Raw genomic sequence first — 10391 nt, forward strand, 5'->3', positions numbered from 1 at the left:
ATTTCCAGAGGCACCATATATTGGCACTTGGAATAACCGAGTTTCTGTCTCCAATACCCTCATTCACCACAGGAGGGGGTAACCCTATCTTGTTCCTGGGCAGGGCACATCATGGCATCATTTCTCTTGGGGATATGTCTGATGGCTTTGAGGCTCAGAACATTTCAATTGCTGAATGCTGACATTTCCTATTTCATCTTCCTTGTTCTTCATTTATCTCTGTCATGTTATAGTCAATGTTGTTGCCCTGGTTTTATTTTTTGTTTATTCAATCTTTTTAATATACTGTTAAATAATATTCTGTTTTTGGGTTCATTTAGTCTTTGTGTACATGATTTTCTTCTAATTATTGTTTATTTAGTATTGTTTGTATTATGCTTTTAGCATATGTAGATTTGTCAGTTGTCTGTCCTGTCTCCTTTACGTAGACTCCCAAGGAGCCGGTGCCACCTAATTATGCACGTTTGCCTACACTGGAGCTTCAGCAATGTGTTTACAGGCTTTTGATTTCTGTGTTTGGTGTGTTTTGTGTCCCTTTAGACTTTGTTTTTGACTCCTGGCTATTGGATTAAGGTACTGTTTATTGGATTGGTTTGCATTCTGTTCTGTTTTTGCTCCTTTATCTTTCTTTGCCTTTCTTGTGATTCCTTTACTTAAAATAAATGCATATATTAAGAAATTTTGTTTTCTGGTGTCCTTAGGAACCAGATGCTTCACAGTTTTCCTTTCATTCTTTTAGGACATTTTCATTTTTTTCACATTTTAAAAGCCTTAACCCCATTTTTGGGTCGGTGCAGAAGCCTGCCATTTGAATTTGGGGCTAGGCGGCTTGGTGTGAAGTCTCTTCGGTGGGTTCAGACCTAAAAAAAAAAAAGGGTAGGTCTGATCTTTTGGATATTTTCTCTATCTTTTTACTCTCTCGTATATGAAGTGAAGGGGAAAATATTGTAGTCGTCCAAAAATTTGACCTCGAGATTTTGATGAATTTTGACAGTTTAGACCTCCCTGAGTCCGATTTACTTTCTCACAGGGGAAGTATTGTAATCATCCAAAGATTCAATTTCAAGATTTTGATGAATCTCAATGTTTTAGACCTCCCTGATCCCAAAAATACCATTTTTGAAATTATGTCTGTGTGTCCGTCTGTGTGTGTATAAACACGATAACCTGAGTATGCTTTCACTTAGGTCAACCAAATTTTGCATACAAGTATTAGGTACAAAACATAGATTTCTATCAACTTTTGGGCAATTTCCACTAACCAGAAGTGGTACTTTTTTACTCATACAGCTGCAGAGTCTGATTTATTCAACTTTATTTTTATAATAATTGTTCAGTATGTTATTAATTTAATTTGATTTATTGTTGATTGATCTGTAATGTACATAATATAAAAATATTATCATTGTTTTATGGTTTACTCCTCAAATATCTGTCCCCATATCTATATGAGAAACTCTCGGGGAGACCACTCCCGATTTTTTTTTTTTGCTTTGTGGGAAGAATCAGAACAATCTCCAACTCTGCCCTGTTACCAGGTCTTATGGTTTCTTTCATCTAAAAATTCCAATCATCAACATACCCAACTTAATTTGTGTATTGCTTGTATTTCATAACTGTAAGCCTTTCAAATGAAGCCCTTTGTTCTAGACCGCGGTTTCTTAAACTTTTTTTTTTTGTCACAACCCAATAGTGCCCTTTTTAGAGTCTTCACAACCCATACCTTGTTGAATGCCTAGGCAGTCATTTGAGCAAACCCCTCGGGAAATCATTGACGATCATCAAAGCAGGAAGGGTTGGGTGTTCCCCTCAGAGATACATTGACTACCCTCCCGACAATCGTCCATCGATTAATGAACCCTTAACAATCCATTAGTGACCTATTACAATTAAATATAACAGCAGCAACCTACGACCACTAAGGTAAAAAGCCCAGTGTTAGAGTCCTAGTCATGTTCTTTACATTTGCACTGGGGATGTCCTAAAGTTTCAGCCTTTTGAGGAGCTTAGTTTCTACGGTCTTCTCCTGTAATATCCATTTGATTACTCAACTTTTCCTTTTTTGGATCTTAATTCTCTTTTTCTCTTTGCCAGCAAAGATTGTTTTCTTTGGGCACAATTACTACAAAGTTAGCTCTAGCTTTGAGTTGGAAATATCCCAACTCTTGATAAGTTTCTTTCTGGAAATCTTCCTTCTTTTACCATCAGCATCTTGAACAATCTGCTGCTACAATTAAAGAAGTAGACAATGCTAGTAATCGGCAATTCTATGTGCAACTTTGAAAGAGCTTGGATTGGGAGTTGTGACTCAATGTCTTCGTAGGGTTTTTTGTTGTGTTTGCAGGGCCGTCTTAACATCATTATAGGCCCCCAGGCAAAGCAGTGCACTGGGACCCCTACCTACACAACCACTCAGCAAGTCACAACATACATAGATTAGCGTGGTGCCCCTGGGCAACTGCCCAGCATGCCCATGCATTAAGACGGCCCTGTGTGTGTCCAGCTGTATATTCTCTCTTTGAAGTTTATTTCCTGGGGTTGGTTGGAGTGTATTTTTATGTATTTATATTTATTGAAGTTTTTAAGGTTTAGTGCACTTATTTGTACTTATTCATATTCGTGCATACATTAAACCTGAGCGTGTTTCATCAATTGTCAGCACGTCCTCCAATCCATCTTACTAACTGAAGGTTGTAAACCGGATATGGACGCAGGGCGCTGGGCACATCGAGGCGCACGCGCACTGCCGCCCGCCACAGAGCAAAAAAAGAAACAACAGGATTCGAAGGTTGTATTACAGTACGGACGGAATCCCCACCGGTCCATGCTGTGACAACGCGCTTGCGAAAGGAGTTATGGCTCAAACCAGCTGTGACAACGCGCACGCCTACAACGCACTTGCGAAAGGAGTCACAGCTCAAACCAAAGAAAACACAGAAACGAGACTACGACCTGTGAACTACACCTGGGGTAAAGTGTGCACACCAGGTTGAACAGCCGCCCGGACGCGACCGCCCACACCACCGCATATACCTTCCATGATATGTCTTCACGCAGCGGCTTCCCACCGATGCGCATATTGCGCTGTGGCGCTCACCCCACAGTCAGACGCGGCGGCTTCCCAGAGTCAGTAGGTGGCCCCCAAACAACACAACCTGTTCAAGCAGTTGGTGTCAGCTGAGGCAACAGACTCACGTGCTCTGCCGCACTGCAACGATCCTGCCGCCTGTAAAGTACACTTGCTCTAATCCACTGTGCCAGTAATGTAGATCACATAACGGTCATTCAGTGTGGCGCCCGCTCCAGAGTCCAGAGTCAAACGCAGCGGCGTCCCAAAACGCTGTGACGCCCGCCCCAGAGTCAAACGCAGCGGCTTCCCAAACCGCGGTGGCTTCCCAGAGTCAGTAGGTGGCGCCCAAATAACACAACGTAATGCGCTGTGTCGCCTGCCCCAGAGTCAAATGCAGCGCCTTCCCAAAACGCAGCGGCTTCCCAGAGTCAGTACGTGGTGCCCAAGCAACACAACCTGTTCACTACACTTGCTCTAATCCACTGTGCCAGTAATATAGATCACATGACGGTCACAGACTCTAACCCAGCGGCTTCCCACACTCAGTGGCTGGCACACGAACACCACAACCTGTAAACTGAACTTGCTGTGCAAAACTCTGCCAGCAGTCGGTGTCAGCACAGGCGATGGAATCACGTCTCCACAAAATGAGACCACGTTACTACAGATATGCTTATGTAGTTAAATGACATTTCCCCAGACGCACCCACCCTCCATGATATGTCATCCATCCAGATATCGGACGGAACAGAAACTGATTGCCATTCTTGGATTTCAGATTCGCTAGCGAATCGCGGGCTTACTAGTACATTCAATAAACAGGGCTTCCTTCTGGAGCTCAAACCCTTTTTCAGCTTTCTGTCCTGTTTCTCTTTACATTGTGATTTAGTAGCGTAGTACGTTAGCCATTATGAATGTAGTGAAAAGTCAAGCAAAATGACACCTGAAGAAGGGGCCTGAGTTGCCTCGAAAGCTTGTATATTGTAATCGTTTTAGTTAGCCAATAAAAGGTGTCATTTTGCTTGACTTTTCACTACATTGTTTAGTAGATAATACTATCAACACATAATACAACAAGCACATGAGCTGCTTGTCTTGGTCTACCCAATGTACAGTACATCATATATTTAATTTAGTTGTGGACCACTTGTTTTATGAAATATTTTTATCTCTGTGGATGGTTTCCTTCCTTCAGCAAGATTTGTGGCTGTGGGGAAAAAGAAAAGATGGGAGAAGATGTAGGAGAAATAAAGTTTTGATTTACTTGTTTTAAAGCTCTTTTCCAGGTAAACACAGTAGCGGCACAACATTTTACCTGTGTTTGAGCACAGGGTTACTCATAGGCTGTCTGCAGGCCTACGGACACCCCAAGAACAAACCATGGGGCTTGAGCTAGCCGGTGCTGAAGCCATTTACAGAGTATGCTCACAGTTTCCAACCTTTGAATGTTGAAGCATGCTCCCATACAGTAACTGCTGCAGAAGAGATGGAAGACGTGGGAGATATAAGTCCGCGAAAACAAGTAAGAATGATGGAAGGCTCAGTTTTTGAGTGGCTGACAGAAAAAGTTCACATGTGTGGTAGAGAATGAAATAAAAGTGGGTGAAAGTTCACAGCATGTACTTACCAGAGGCTGAACCAGTAGCCACTGCGTCACCAAGGCAGATGGGTAAGCAAGTGCTTGGAGGTTAAATAGGGTGGACTACACTTGAATGGGGTTGGCATCCACTACACGGCCAGGCATAATGGCTTATTGGGGGACATGGGCAGCGAAAATGGCAATTGGAAAAACGAAAGGTATAATACCACCATGGATTGTCAGTTGGCCAGGTCTTTGGGCTTATTGGCAAATCTGTGCTACTGATTTATTTAGACTAGTAGTAAAGATACAGTCAGGTCCATAAATATTTGGACAGAGGCAACTTTTTTCTAATTTTGGTTCTGTACATTACCACAATGAATTTTAAATGAAACAACTCAGATGCAGTTGAAGTGCAGACTTTCAGCTTTAATTCAGTGGGGTGAACAAAACGATTGCATAAAAATGTGAGGCAACTAAAGCATTTTTTAACACAATCCCTTCATTTCAGGGGCTCAAAAGTAATTGGACAAATTAAATAACTGGAAATAAAATGCTGCGGTGGGTTGGCACCCTGCCCGGGATTGGTCCCTGCCTTGTGCCCTGTGTTGGCTGGGATTGGCTCCAGCAGACCCCCGTGACCCTGTGTTCGGATTCAGCGGGTTGGAAAATGGATGGATGGATGGATGGAAATAAAATGTTCATTTCTAATACTTGGTTGAAAACCCTTTGCTGGCAATGACAGCCTGAAGTCTTGAACTCATGGACATCACCAGATGCTGGGTTTCCTCCTTTTTAATGCTCTGCCAGGCCTTTACTGCAGCGGCTTTCAGTTGCTGTTTGTTTGTGGGCCTTTCTGTCCGAAGTTTAGTCTTCAACAAGTGAAATGCATGCTCAATTGGGTTAAGATCAGGTGACTGACTTGGCCATTCAAGAATTTTCCACTTCTTTGTTTTAATAAACTCCTGGGTTGCTTTGGCTATATGTTTTGGGTCATTGTCCATCTGTATCATGAAACGCCGCCCAATCAATTTGACTACATTTAGCTGGATTTGTGCAGACAGTATGTCTCTGAACACCTTAGAATTCATTCTGCTGCTTCTGTGCTGTGTCACATCATCAATAAACACTAGTGTCCCAGTGCCACTGGCAGCCATGCACGCCCAAGCCATCACACTGCATCCACCGTGTTTTACAGATGATGTGGTATGCTTTGGATAATGAGCTGTTCCACGCCTTCTCCATACTTTTTTCTTGCCATCATTCTGGTAGAGGTTGATCTTGGTTTCATACAATACAATACAATACAATACAGTTTATTTTTGGTATAGCCCAAAATCACACAGGAAGTGCTGCAATGGGCTTTAACAGGCCCTGCCTCTTGTCAGCCCCCCAGCCTTGACTCTCTAAGAAGACAAGGAAAAACCCCCAAAAAAACCTAGTAAGGAAAAATGGAAGAAACCTTGGGAAAGGCAGTTCAAAGAGAGACCCCTTTCCATGTAGGTTGGGCGTGCAGTAGGTGTCAAAAGAAGGGGGTCAATACAATACAATACACAGAACAGAACAACTCCTCAATAAAAAATAAAAAATAAAAATTTTTTAGAAGTACGGAGCAGAATTTAACAGTAGATGATATCACATAATAAGATTTGGATAATTTTAGACTCCTGGAGACCTCATCCATCAAGCTGCCTCCCCCATTTGGCCATTCCACGGCTGAAACAGCGCTGGGCCAGCCAATCCGATGAAAGGACCCCTCTTTCTCACGATTCCTGCAATCCTCCATCAGGGATGACTTTACCTTAGGCAGGCAAAACAACTTGGCAGGTGGGCCGTGGCACCAAGTGCCACATTTGAGTACCGAGAAGAGAAACAGAATAGGTGAGGGTTAGTATCCAATTCTAACTATCATGTTACTTATGTTTTAGTGCTAATGAATTAACAACAGGGATGCAGTCTGTATAGTTAATCAGCAGCTCTAGTCAGGATATGCTAAACTGAAGTAGTGAGTCTTCAGCCAGGATTTAAAAGCTGAGACCGAAGGGGCATCTCTTATAGTAGCAGGCAGACCATTCCACAGTTTAGGGGCCCTGTAACTAAAAGCTCGACCCCCCACTGTTATTTTATTAATCCTTGGAACCATAAGCAGACCAGTATCTTGAGATCTTAATGTGCGCTCTGGTTTGTAAGTCATGATAAGTTCAGACAAGTAAGCTGGACCTCGGCCATTTAATGCTTTATATGTTAAAAGAAGGATTTTGAAATCTGCCCTAAACTTAACCGGGAGCCAGTGTAAGGATTTAAGAACTGGAGTTATGTGTTCATATTTTCTTGTTCTTGTAATAATTCTTGCAGCCGCATTTTCTATGAACTGAAGGCTGTATAAAGAACAGTTTGAACATCCAGTGAACACCGCATTGCAGTAGTCAATCCTACTAGAGATAAATGCATGAATTAATTTCTCAGAATCCTGTTTATTTAGAAAGCGCCTTAATTTCCTAACATTTTTAAGATGGAAGAAGCATGTTTCGGACAACTTTGTAATATGCGCTTTAAATGACATGCTAGAGTCAAAAATAACTCCTAGATTGCGGGCTGATTCAGTAAAATTAATTGGGATTCCAACTGAGTTAAATGACGAGAAAATATTGTTATGATCAGCGTCATTCCCTCCAACAATTAACATCTCTGTTTTATCTGTATTTAAAGACAAGTAGTTCTCATTCATCCACTCCTTTAATTCGCTAACACAACTAATTAAAAACAACATTGGAGAAACTTCATCTGATTTAAATGAAAGGTATAACTGGGTGTCATCTGCATACGAGTGAAAATTAACATTATGTTTCCTAATGATAGATCCCAGTGGAAGCATGTAAAGTGAAAACAGTAAAGGTCCCAGTACTGAGCCCTGCAGGACACCATATTGAACTTCTGTGTATAATGATGGAGTACTGTCAGCATATTTCTGTACATATTGAAATCGATTTGATAAATAAGAACTAAACCAAGCGAGCACGGTGCCTGTAAGCCCAACATCATTTTCCAGCTTGTGTAGTAAAATAGAATGGTCGATGGTGTCAAATGCTGAACTTAAGTCCAACAACATAATTACAGTGGAGTTTCCTTCATCAGAGGATATCAGAATGTCGTTTACAACCCGCGTTAGTGCCGTTTCTGTACTATGACCAGTGCGAAAACCAGACTGGAATTTCTCAAATAAATTGTAATGCAGAAGGTGTGACTGAAGCTGATTGGCGACTACTTTTTCCAGTATTTTAGAGAGAAACGGTAGATTTGAAATAGGCCTATTAAGTATGTGTGGGTGTAGGTCTGACTATTTAAGTAATGGTTTAATTCCTGACATTTTTAGTGCATCAGGTACTGTGCCATGCAATAATGCACTACTGATAATGTTTAGAATAGGCGCTGCAAGAACATTCATTGCACTTTTTACTAGTTTTGTTGGCACTGGATCTAGGGAACAAGTAGTGGGCTTCATTTTAGAAATTAAAGTTAAGACTTCCTGCTCAGTTACAGGATTAAAATGACTAAAGTGCTGAATGCAATGTGAGACAGGGTCTGCTAAGCTAGTATGTGGTTTGTAGTGCGATGCAGAGATCTGGGATCTTATATTTTTAATTTTCTCATTGAAGAAGTTCATAAAGTCTGTACTGCTAATATCTATTGGTATTTTGCACTATTGATCTGAATTTCCATTTGTTAATTTAGCCACTGTTCTAAACAGTACCCGAGAATTTTTATTATTGTTATCTATTAATGTAGAATAGTATTCTGAGCGAGCTTTAAAGAGGGCTTTTTTATATTTATTAACACTCTCTGTCCATGCAATTTGAAAGACATGTAGCTTTGTTGTTCTCTATCTGCGCTCCAGCTTTCGACACTCTAATTTAAGAGCTCGAGTGTTTTCATTAAACCAGGGAGAGTTTCTATGTGCTTTGATCACTTTTGTTTTAAGGGGAGCCACTGTGTCCAGAGCATCTCTCAAGGTTACATTATAATGTGATGTTAGCTGATCTAAATTGTTTTCCACAATTATACTTGACTTACTCAAAGTATCTACAAATTTTGAAGCAGAATTACAATCTAGATGTCGCACTGTCTTTGTTTTAACCTGGGAGTGTGTTGACAAGGACAGGACTAAATCAAATGTAATTAAGTAGTGATCGGAAATAACTTCATTTGATGGAGTGATATTTAAATTTTGAAATTCAACTTTGTAAGTTATAATTAAATCTAATGTGTGGTTATGATTATGAGTTGGACCTTTGACAATCTGACAAAATCCCACTGAATTTAACAAATAAGTAAAACATTTGCTAAAAGTGTCAGTTTCCACACCAATGTGTACATTAAAATCCCCCATCAGTACTACGTGATCATAATTTATAGCCAAATCAGATAGAAGGTTGCTAAATTCAGTCATGAACAATGAATACGGCCCTGGTGGTCTATAGACTAGCTATATAATTGTGTTGGAATCTGTTTTAATATTTAAAATGAATGCCTCAAAGGATGTAAAGTTGCCTAAATTTTTAGAAGTGACTTGCATTTTGTTACAATGAATTATTCCAAGGCCTCCTCCTCGACCAAAATCTCTAGACTTATGAAGGAAGGGGGACAGTGTCACATTTACTAAGCCAGGTTTCAGTGAGAAGACACAGATCAGATTTTGTACTTAATATAATATCATTTACCAAAACAGCTGTAGTGCCAAGAGAGCAAATGTTCAATAAGCAGCATTTAAAACTTCATGCTTCATTCTGAACTGGTGATATATTTTTTGTTTTAATTTGAAGTAAATTTCTATTACAGATGCCCCTGGTGGAGGGTCTGGTTTTATCCCTTGGTCTAATTATACACCTTATTTTTTGGTTATCAATTAATTTAAGGTTTGTATCAAGACTAAATTTACTGGATGCCCCATGACAAGAGGGACCATGCTAATCTTCTCTGTATTGCTCCAATTTTAGTTGATGTACTGCCAGAGCAAGTACATCTGACCAAAGAATGTTTTTCCAGAACTGTGCTGGCTTTTTTAGATGTTCTTTAGCAAAGTCCAATCTAGCCTTTCTATTCTTGAGGCTTATGAGTGGCTTGCACCTTGCAGTGCACCCTCTGTATTTACTTTCATGCAGTCTTCTCTTTATGGTAGACTTGGATATCAATATGCCTACCCCCTGGAGAGTGTTGTTCACTTGGTTGGCAGTCGTGAAGGGGTTTCTCTTCACCATGGAAATGATTCTGCGATCATCCACCACTGTTGTCTTCCGTGGACGCCCAGGTCTTTTTGTGTTGCTGAGTTCACCAGTGCTTGCTTTCTTTCTCAGGATGTACCAAACTGTAGATTTTGCCACTCGTAATATTGTGGCAATTTCTCGGATGGGTTTTTTCTGTTTTCGCAGCTTAAGGATGGCTTCTTTCACCGCATGTGTCTGTTCACAGCAAAATCTTCCACATGCAAGCACCACACCTCAAATCAACTCCAGGCCTTTTATCTGCTTAATTGATAAGGACATAATGACGGACTTGCCCACACCTGCCCATGAAATAGCCTTTGAGTCAATTGTCCAATTACTTTTGAGCCCCTGAAATGAAGGGATTGTGTTAAAAAAAATGCTTTAGTTGCCTCATATTTTTATGAAATCATTTTGTTCACCCCACTGAATTAAAGCTGAAAGTCTGCACTTCAACTGCATCTGAGTTGTTTCATTTAAAATC

At 40.6% G+C, this 10391-nt stretch overlaps 1 pseudogene; it reads right to left on the reverse strand.

Moving 5' to 3' along the window:
• Positions 1-9603: 9603 nt before the first annotated feature.
• On the reverse strand, positions 9604-9667 carry LOC114641244 (uncharacterized; annotated as a pseudogene).
• Between the last annotated feature and the right edge of the window lie 724 nt (positions 9668-10391).

The sequence above is a fragment of the Erpetoichthys calabaricus genome, chromosome 1 (assembly GCF_900747795.2).
Source record: "Erpetoichthys calabaricus chromosome 1, fErpCal1.3, whole genome shotgun sequence".
NCBI classification, from domain to species: Eukaryota; Metazoa; Chordata; class Cladistia; order Polypteriformes; family Polypteridae; genus Erpetoichthys; species Erpetoichthys calabaricus.